At 42.6% G+C, this 10,976-nt stretch overlaps 1 long non-coding RNA gene across 1 annotated transcript in view; it reads right to left on the bottom strand.

Annotated features, from left to right (window-relative positions):
- Positions 1 to 2,624: 2,624 nt before the first annotated feature.
- LOC128340856 (uncharacterized) overlaps positions 2,625 to 10,976 on the bottom strand; it is a 102,492-nt gene continuing 94,140 nt past the window's right edge. The window contains exon 4 of the long non-coding RNA XR_008314031.1: positions 2,625 to 3,402. This is a non-coding gene — a long non-coding RNA (uncharacterized LOC128340856). The remainder of the gene's footprint in view (positions 3,403 to 10,976) is intronic.

Here is a 10,976-nt window from a genome sequence, read left to right as displayed (position 1 = left end):
AATGACAACGGGTACAGCAACCAGCCTCAAAACTGATACTGAAGTGGTGAATAGCTTCTGCCTTTTAGGATCAACTGTCAACAGTAAAGGATCCAGCAGTCAAGAAATACTCCACAGACTAGCACTTGGAAGGGTTGCAATGAAGGCCTTGGAAAGGATATTTAGATGCCGTGATGTGTCTACACCTACAAAGATTAGAATCATTTGGACAATGGTTTTTCCCATGACACTCTATGGATGCGAAAGCTGGATTTTGAAGAAGCAAGATAGAAAAAGCATTGATGCAACTAACCGGGTCTTGCTCCGCTTATATTAATTGATACCTTTAATTCTATGTGGAAACGATTGGTTGAAACAAAATTTCAATTTTATGGGATCTCACTTGACGAGCTAAGCAGCTTGGGTTATGATTCTGCTATGAAGTTCATCAAGCAACGAATATTGGATGTTGAGTTACAACTTGAAGTAGCTAAAATTTCAAAGGGTATGTATCTCGGTGATCAGATTTTTAGCTCAAACGCTGCTACATACCTAAGAAATATTACACTGCCTAAATTCAGACGTGCCCTATCACTAGCACGATTAAATGTGCTTCCATTGGCAGTGCTTTATGGGAGGTTTAATGGGGTCTCTTATTCTTCCTGGCTTTGCCCGTGTGGCTCAGGTGCTGTGGCAGGGGCGTAACTACTATTAGGCAAGGGGAGGCGGCTGCCTGGGGGGGGAAGTCAAATGACTATATATTGTGGGGCCCCCCAGAGGGAAGTCAAATGACTATATATTGTGAAGTGTGTGTGTGTGTGTGTATCAGCAAGGGGCCCATTTTAAAATTTTGTCTCTGGGCCCACTCCAGCCTTGTTACGCCCCTGTGCTGTGGAGACTACTGATCATGTTATTTTATATTGTGACCTCCACAAGGATATTCGTATAAATTTTATTTTACCTTGGCTGAAGACATATCCTGGACATCCAGATGAATTCTATCTAAATGTCTTATCGTCTAATTTTAATTCTGAGTTTACTAATTCAGTGGCTAAATACTGTTATATTGTGTGTAAGTGCCGCTATCTTGTTTACTATTCTGTTTCTGGTCAGTGCCTGAAATAAAGTGACTGATTGACTGACACTTTTGAACTTTGGTTCTGGAGAAGACTTTTGAGGATACCATAGACAGCCAGGAAAACAAAGAAATGGATCACAGAACAAATCAATCTAGAATTTTCACTCGAGGCACAAATGACCAAGCTCAAACTATCCTACTTCGGACAAATTATGCAAAGACCCAGCTCCCTTGAGAAGTCCATAATGCTGGGAAAGGTTGAAGGAAAGAGAAAAAGAGGACGACCAGCAGCAAGGTGGATGGACTCGATTACGACAGTAAAGAATGCACTACTGAGAGACCTTAAAGGCCATGTTGAAGACAGATCATCCTGCACAGAATCTATCTATGCGGTCGCTAAGAGTCGACACCAACTTGACAGCACTTAATCAATCAATCAATGCAGATGCATGCTTGATCCATGTGTGTAAAATAGTGAGTGTGGGAGCCTGATCTGGATTGTGACCATGGCATGAGGAGTGGAACTTAAACCCTTCCCACCACCATGGTCCCAATCTGGATCAGGGGCTGTTGCACATGCTATTTGACCTGGAAGAAAAGCTTCCATTGGTGCCAGTTGGCGCTTCCCCCTGCAAACACTGCACAGGTGGATGGAGATTGTGGCAGTGTTCTGATCTGAACTGTGCTGCCACACATGTGCTATTTCACAAGGGGGGAAATGCAGATTCATAGCACATGCTTAAAGTAATGTCCAGTTTCACCCAAGGAAGGCAGTTAGTGCAGACATTTGCCTTAATATGGGTTTGGAAAGGGTTATTTAGAGATCAGCAGTTGTAGGGCCTCTAGTCAAGTTTACTTACATTTATATCCTGCTCTTCCTCCAAACAGTCCAGAATAGTGTGCATGGTTATGTTTGCCCTCACAACAACCCTGTGAGGCAGATTAGGCTGAGAGAGAAGTGAGTGGCCCATAGTCACCCGGTAAATTTCATGGCTGAATGGGGATTTGAATTGGACTGCCTCAATATTAAACCAACACTAACCACTACACCACACTGGCTCTCTTGCCAGATCTTGCCCCCTGAGGGCTATCAACTGTATCACCATAATGCTGTATATGACAATATGCATTGATGGCAGACTACTTTAAGGGATCAGGATCGGGTGGCTGGCCATACAGGGCTGTCCTTCAGACAGGGCAACTGCCCCAGGCCCTGTTCTTTTAATCCCCATTAAAATTAATAAATTAATGGAAGCCACCACCACCACCCCCCACACACAGAGACTGATTTGCCTCAGGCCCCACACCCTGCCATGGCTCTCTAAAGTCAGTCCTGCTGGCTTATCACTCCATTACTTGCTTATCAAAGTAACCCTCCAGGTATGATGACCAGATATTTACTTCCTTAGAGCACTGAAAGAAAAAAAAGTACTAAGAAATCAATGTTGTTTCTTCTGACCCTAATTTTCTTCCTCTTTATAATGCAAAGTAAACAGCACAGGAAAGCTATCTGTGAAAGCTATAATTTGCTCTTCCTTCATTTGAGACACATCCACATAAGGACAGGTAAAACTCTATTTTGCTTTATGAAGAGACAATTGCACTAAAAAGGGGGCCATTTCCAGTTTTACGAAAATTTGTGCATATCTTTATCAGTGCTTGGGAATGCTTACTAAGAGTGAGTCAATATATACAATGGCAACATTTAAAGCAATAAAAAGAGAAAGAAAATGTCATTTGGTAATGCTCAGGAAAAACACATTTGCGTTTACTACAGCAGGAACCTTGAAACTCTAAAATCAAATTGAAAATATGCCCTAGTCTTTTTTTTTTTAAGTCTTTTTTACTTATTATTAGCATGTCAGTATATTTGAGTTGGAGGATTTATAGGTTTAATGAGTCTCCAGGGATCTCTAACCATTTAACTTACACAACAGTGAGACATACATGTTTGGTTTTTTCCCCATAGATGCACTGCAAAGGCTTTTTACCAGAGGCATCTGCACACCATAAGTAAGTTGAAAGCTTTAAAAAGACCACAAAAAGTGTCCTTTCCTTCATTAGCCATTTCAATACACATACAATCAATAGTGAACGCTAAAAATATTCTTTGCAATTAGTGAGCGATGAAGTTAAAGAACATCTCACAGGTTCTGGTTCTAATTACAGCTACAAACGAAGATGATAGTTACAAAAAAACACTACAAGAAAGCAAGCTCCTCAGCTCTCTCTAAGAGTAATTCACAATTAAAGGAAAAAGTAAAGTAATAAAGAATTTGCTCACAGTATTACAGGGTTATTTCCCATGGATGAGAGCTGGTGGACTATGGCATCCAGGGATGATCCTAGGATAAATAGTAGGCTATAAATAGGATATATTTATTTATTTATTTATTTATTATTTAATTTATATACTGCCCCTCCAAAATGGCTCAGGGCAGTTTACTTGCTAGCTTGGTAAAGAGACACCTTTTAACGTGGTGATTCTCTTTATTTAGCAGGGGGAGAGTAACTGGCCCTATCCACCCCCAGCACAGTACTTCCAGTGACTGTTGCTGGTGTCTGTCTTATGTTTCTTTTTAGATTGTGAACCCGTTGGGGACAGGGATTCATCTTATTTATTATTTCTCTGTGTAAACCGCCCTGAGCCATTTTTGGAATGCGGTATAGAAATTGAATAAATAACAACAACAACAACAACAACAAATAAAAACATTTAAAGTCAATTTAACAGTTAAAATCAAAACTAAAGCAATTAAACAATTAAAATCATTTATACATTAAAAACATTAGCATTAAAATAATTTAAAACCAGCATTAAAAATTTAAACCATAGATCTAATTAAAAGTCTGAGTGGATACATGTGTCTTCAGTACCTTTTAAAAAGTTGCCAGAGATGGGGGAGGCTCTTATTTCAACAGGGAGCCCATTCCAAAGTCCAGGGGCAGCAACGGAGAAGGCCTGTTCCCGAGTCACCACCAAATGAGTTGGCGGCAACTGCAGGCGAACCTCTCCAGATTATCTCATCAGGTGGTAGGACTCATGGTGAAGAAGATGTTCTCTTAAATACCCAGGGCCTAAGCTGTTTAGGGCTTTATAGGTAATAACCAGCATCTTGTATTTTGCCCAGAAACATATCAGCAGCCAGTGTAATTCAACACAGGACTGATATGGTCTCTTCTAGATCAGAGATTCTCAAACTTGGGTCCTCAGGTATTATTGGACTTCAACTCCCATAATCCCCAGCCTCAGTGGCCTTTGGTTGGGGATTATGGGAGTTGAAGTCCAATAACACCTGAGGACCCAAGTTTGAGAATCACTGTTCTAGATGATCCAGAGACCAACCTGGCCACTGCATTCTGGAACAAATGCAGTTTCTGCACTACACACAAAGGCAGCCCCACACAGAGCGTACTGCAGTACATAAATGGCCCAGAAGTGCCTCTAGTGCTTTCCCCAGTTGAGCCATATGTTTTCTCCCTAGCTCCTTGCAGGCAGTAGACTCTAACAAACAGCAAACCATCAAGCTCAGCTTATTATGAGCATCATTATGCCCCCCCTTTAGGGTGGTGCCCCATGGGTGATTGCCTGGCTCGCCCACCCCTAAGGCTGGCACTGGTGGCAGCTAAGAGTACATAAGTCAAATCACTTCAGCCATGAATTCAACAGGAAGCCTTAGCCTTCATCAAGTCACTATTTCTCGCTCAGCCAGGGCCGCTCTGGGCACACTGCAGTCCAGCCTGCCCTCTTCTCTCCCCAAGTCCCAGCCACTTATCTTTCCCTGCAGTCCAGCCAGAGCCCATCCTGTGTGTGTCTTTGTGCAGCTTGAAAGGCTCCCAGGCAAACTGCTAGAGCTTCGCCTCTCCCGCCTCTCAGCAGTTTGATGGGTGGGCGAGACTTCCAGAGAGGCCTCCATGCAGGCCTCCCTGAAGCCTGAAGCACCAGCAAGAAGCAAGCAAGCAGGTGGGCGGGCAGGCAGAGAGTGCCCAGCACCAGAGCTCTCTGCAGATCCTCTGCCCAGCCCAGCCTTAGTAATGGAGGTATGATGTGATTTCCTTTTTGTGGTTATCTTCCCCTGCCCTTGAATATTTAGGGATTGGCTTGCCATAGGGCTTTGGTATTGAGCAGAGATGTAGGGCAGGGTGGGAGGAATATGTATATTTAAATTGAAGTGGATTGGACAAATTGTTGGCTTAAAAAAAAAAAACACCATCCAAAAAGTCCTATAAGTGGCTTGTTTCACGGCAGAAAATTATTATTTTTATTTATTTATTTATTTATTTATTTATTTATTTAACTTCTATACTGCCCAAACTTTCGTCTCTGGGCGGTTCTTTCATCTCTGGGTGATTACAAAAACTTCTGGAACAATATATTGTTTGTTTGTTTATTTATTTATGTGTGCACTGTGCTCAGGTTGATTTGCAGCCCAGAAGGTCTGAGAACTGTGAAGCATGTGTTGTTCTTTTTATTTTTATTTCTTTAGAAATGCATTATATGTCCAAGCTGGTTGGGCATGTCCAAAAACCTCACTCACACTATTTACACTGTATGTCATCAATCAGTATGATTCTGTAATGATATGAAATGTTAAGGAGGCCCCACACATGCTGATTCTCCCCCAGCCCCGCACCCTGCTAGGGACGGCCCTGCACTCCGCTTTGTTCTCTTTTCCATAACATAGAGATAACAGTGACTTGCCTTACAGGTTTCTTGAAAGAACTACCGAGATATGTTTGTGATGCCCTTTGAACACTCAAGAAGTGCTGCATAGATGCTAAGGATTGTTATTGGGAACTATAATGATGAGGACAATGGCAACAATCACCATAGAGTAAGCCATCAGGGCTGTTGATGGCTACTAGTACTTTAGCAACTCCAAAAGGCAGTTTGTGTGGCAATTATTATCGAGAATATTGTTTAGCTGCTGTTTGTTTATTTATTTATTATTTATTTGATTTATATACTGCCCTTCCAAAATGGCTCAGGGCGGTTTACAAGAGGATTAGAAACAATTATAACCAGTTAACAATTAAAATCAAAACTATAAAAACAGAATAAAACCAATTAAACCTGCAAATAGCTAAAATCCCTGGAAAACCGGGACAACCATTTAAAACAATTTAAAACAGTTTACAGTAGTTTAAAAACCCTGCAAGGCCAGGCCAAGCAGATAGGTTTTAAGGGCTCTCCTGAAAGACAGTAATGAGCTCAGATTGTGGATTTCTGCCGGGAGTGTATTCCACAGCCCAGCTACAGAGAAGGCCCCCACTATGAGTTGCCACCAGACAAGCTGGTGGTAACTGGAGAGGGACCGCCTTAGATGACCTTAACGTGGGGTAGGGATCATGCAGAAGAAGGCGCTCTCTAAGATAACTCGGACCAAAGCCATTCAGGGCTTTAAAGGTAATAACCAGCACTTTGTATTTTGCCCGGAAACATATTGGCAGCCAGTGTAACTGTTTCAGGACAGGCATAATATGGTCTCTCCGGGTTGCCCCAGAGACCAATCAGGCTGCTGCATTTTGAACTAACTGAAGTTTCTGAACTACATACAAAGGCAGCCCCACGTAGAGCACATTGCAATAGTCAAGCCAGCTGTTGAGCTGAAATGGAATGGTGTGCAATAAACTAAAAACAAGACTAAGAAACAGAACAGAGAAGCAAAGACAGATCTGAGTACAGCATCCATGCACACATGCCTATAAGCCCTGCACCTATGCTGACATGCCCTTTAGCTCCACCTCCCACCAGGCCTTCTCAGATGTCCAGAGAGGCCCACTTCTAGCTTTTGTAATAAAAATAGCAACATATAAAAACAAGTTGCAAAACTGATCAAATGCCAGAAAAGTTAACATGTGTCTAAATTTGAGGTCCCCTTTGAGAGTGAAGTCCTCTTGCCTCCAACTCTGTTTGGCCCTGCCCCCAACAGTATCAGCATTTACCTGAAGAGACCAACACTGTACTCTGAAGAAATCCCCATGATTAGAACGCTGGTCTATCTTCAGACAAATGCTATAATTATGGAGAGAGGTGGGGGTCGGGCAAGGTTTTAGTGCATGTAATGGGGAGGGCAGGGCTTGCCAGCACATTCTTGGAGATGCTGTAAGCATGTGCCACACAAGTGTACCCACTTTCATAACACCTGAGTGGAGCTTGTACCTCTGGTATTTCATGCAAGCTCTACTGCTTATAGTCCTACCCCCCCGCCATATATCCATTTTGCATACACACCCCTACTAGCCGAGGATAACCTCCATGAATCTGATGCATGGCTCTAGTCTATGATAACTTATGGCTCTAGTCCACGATAACTTATGCCACAATAAATGTGAACATCTTAAGGGGCCATAAAACTTTGCTGCTTTTATTCTTTATCATAAACTCAGTATTTCAAAAGGAGAATACAGCAACTATTAGGAAAGAGGGGAGTTATGTTTCAAACAACATGCGATTATTTCTCAGAAATATTTCTATCTCTAGTTATTATAAGGTGTTTTTTATAAATAACCATAACAAATGGTCTTAACATATTCAGCTTTTTGCAGTTTAATCACAAAGAAACCACCTTTGAATCTTTGTGAGAATTCCTTCATGCACACTGAAATTGCTTCCTTCCTCCATCCTACCAAAACCTAAAATGACATCCTGAAGAAGATATGAGGACAGAGAAATGATAATGATAAAACCTTAGTATCCAAACAGCTATCATTAACCATTGAATTTTTACTACTGGAAACTGTTTTCATGCACATAAGCATATTTTCAATGGGGAATAATAATAATAGTTTAGCACTTTAGACTACTCAAAGCATTTAACATACCTCACTGTTGCATTTTTTATAAATGTGTAAGGTAGGTCCATTTGAATAGTGCTAGGCCTTAAGTTCTTCAACAAGAACTTTCAGTTACAGGGGCTTGGGAGGGCAACACTGGCCCACCTCTTTCACCTTTCAGTGCTGACTCTTTCACTCCTGCCACTGCTACCCACCTCCTATGCTGCAGTGCTCCTCCTAGTGGCTGCCGGCTGCCATTTTTTCTTACTACTGAGTGACACTGTCACCTCATTCAGACACTATTAACAAAGGCTATACTCACATACAGCCTCTGAAAATCAGGTGGAAGTCCCACCCGGCATGCCAATTGCTCTTCCATGCTGGGTGTGTCAGTCACACTTACAGCCTTTGTCTGAAGAGGTGAAGGCTGTAAGCATAAGTGTATGCCTTCCCATGATCAGGAGAGTGGGGTACCCCAGTCTGACCTGTCCGACTGACCTGTCCAGCAGGGGAGAGCTATTAGCATGTTGGGCGGGGCTGCTGCTTCATTTTTGGAGGCTGTATTCCCACAGTCATGCCTCCATTAATGACATCTAAATGAAGCTTACATCATAATATACATCTTTCTGAGGAGAAATAAAGCAAACAAGTTGTTCTAGTAAGAAGTAACCAACTTACTTTCCTTTCACTGTCTCTACATCTGGCCTAAATTTGGTGCAAATCGAGGTCCACAAGTTAGATCTCTTGCACCTCAAATGTCCATGTGTCCTCCATCTTGGACTGGAGTGGATATCATCATTACAAACTGAACCACCGAGGTGTCCCTGTGAGTCACTCACTACAGCTGTTCCAAATTTGGTTCAAATCAGTTAGACAGTCCTCAAGTTAGTGCACTTGCACCTCAAAGGTTTCTGCAACCGCCATCTTGGATTGGGGTATGTGACATCATCACAAATGACACCATTGGGGCATCCCAATGTGTCCATTCAGCTGTAGCAAATCTGGTTCTAATCAGTTAGACTGCCCATAAGTTAGTGCGCTTGCACCTCAGAAGTTTACATGTCCACCATCTTGAACAGAGGTGGATGACATCATCACAATCTTCACCATTGAGGTGTCCTTATGTGTCCCTAGAGCTGCAGCAAATTTGGTTCAAATCGGTTAAGCAGTTCACAAGTTAGCTCACTTGTGCTTCAAAGGTTTATGTGTCCGACATCTTGAATCGGTGTGGATGACATCATCACAAGCTATACCATTGAGATGTCCATGTGTGTGTCATTCACTGCAGCTGTACCCAATTTGTTTCAAATAGGTTAGGAACTCCACAAAGTAGTCTGTTTGCGCCTCAGAAGTTCTTGCAGCCACCATCTTGAATTGGAGTGAATGACGTCATTACACACCACACCATTTAGGCATCTGCCACCTTGGATTGGGGTGGATGACATCATCACAAACTACATTGTTGAGGTATCCCTATGTGTCACTTACTGAAACTGTACCTAACTTGGTTTAAATTGGTTAGACAGTTCACAAATTAGCTTGCTTGCAGCTCAGATGTTCACGTGGCCACCATCTTGAATTGGAGTGGATGATATCATCACACACCACACCATTTGGGCATCCCTATGTGTCCCTACAGCTGTAGCAAATTTGGTTCAAATCGTTAAGTGGTTCACAAGTTAGCCCAGTTGCGCCTCAAAAGTTTACATATCCGTAATCTTGGATCAGAATGGATGACATAATCACAAACTACGTCATTGAGGTGTCCCTATGTGTCCCTACAACTGTACCCGGTTTGGTTCATATTGGTCTATATATTGCGAAGTTGATAGGGGGGGACACTCAGGTGGACACACAAACACACACAAAGAATGCTGGGTGATCTCATAAGCCTACTGCAAAGTAGGCTAAAAATGGTGGTTCATGGGAGGGATGCCATTTTCCCCTAGAACATCCCTTGGGATCTGATGCTACATGAGAACATAGCCTCACTCAGAGGGGAGCATTGTGAGAGGAGAATGTTGGCATGAGTTTTGCACCCTCTTTCCATTTTGTGCCTCTCAAAGACTGCCCAAATGCCCTATCTTCCCACCTATGGATATGGCATCAAATGTGGTGATGCTACCTTGGCTCTGTGCCAGTTATCCCTATACTGTATTGCAACTGAAGGCTCCAGCTGAGCTGAGTAAGACCAACTAGTGAGTTCATGAAAGAGTTGTGGTTCGTGATAAGGACTTCCGCATCTGTAAATTTCAGTCTTGCCAGGGGCATAGCAAGGTCGGGATAAAAAGTGAAGATGGGTCCCTGCCCCCCACCACTTATTCTTCAGAGTGGCACAAGGGGAAAAACAAAAAGCAAGCTGTCACTCAGCCAGCAGCAGCCCCTAGGGATCCAGAGACATTTGTCCCACCTTTAATTGTAGCAACACCTCTGCTATTAGCAGCTACAGTATGCCACACTATCTCTGGAGGTGTAGTAGCCTAAAAACTGGGCTTTTCAGTTGGTAAACACACAGATAATCAGTCTGCACAGGATGACATATGGAAACAAGGAAAGATTAAAAAAACTACTATGAGGAGCTACTCTAATTCCCTGCAGAAACTTAAATTAAAAATGCCTCCCAAAGATGCAGAGTATAATGCAAGGAATACTATAAAGAAAATGTCTTTACTTGACAGATGGCCTAAAAATAGCCCGAGCACCCATTAAACAAACTGGTGAAGACATAAATGAAAGCAAGAAAGCTTTTGCATAATTCTTTTGCAATAACCAAAGCTACAGACAATTAATGGGTTGAAGAAACCTCCCCGTAATAAACCACATGGCAATTGGGACATCTCCCAACAAACCCATCAGACCACTGGCAATGAAAAAGACTGATGTACAAATAAGACATGGTTAGAATGCATCCCATGCTCAAAGGGAGCTGGATTTTCCTAGCATCCACCAAGCACATTGAGTTAAAATGCCAAGTCAAAAAGCCAAATGCTTTTCTTTTAATCTCACTGCAGGTTCACAGTCACTTTGTACAACCGGACTGAGAAGCACAGGACAGCCAGCCTGTGTGGTATCGAGTGAGAGTATCGGCCTAAGAGCGGGGAGATTTGGGTTCAAATCCTCACTCATCCATGGAGCTCACTGG

This window comes from Hemicordylus capensis, chromosome 1 (assembly GCF_027244095.1).
Source record: "Hemicordylus capensis ecotype Gifberg chromosome 1, rHemCap1.1.pri, whole genome shotgun sequence".
NCBI lineage: Eukaryota > Metazoa > Chordata > Lepidosauria > Squamata > Cordylidae > Hemicordylus > Hemicordylus capensis.
This window is presented reverse-complemented; position numbering and strand designations above follow the sequence as displayed.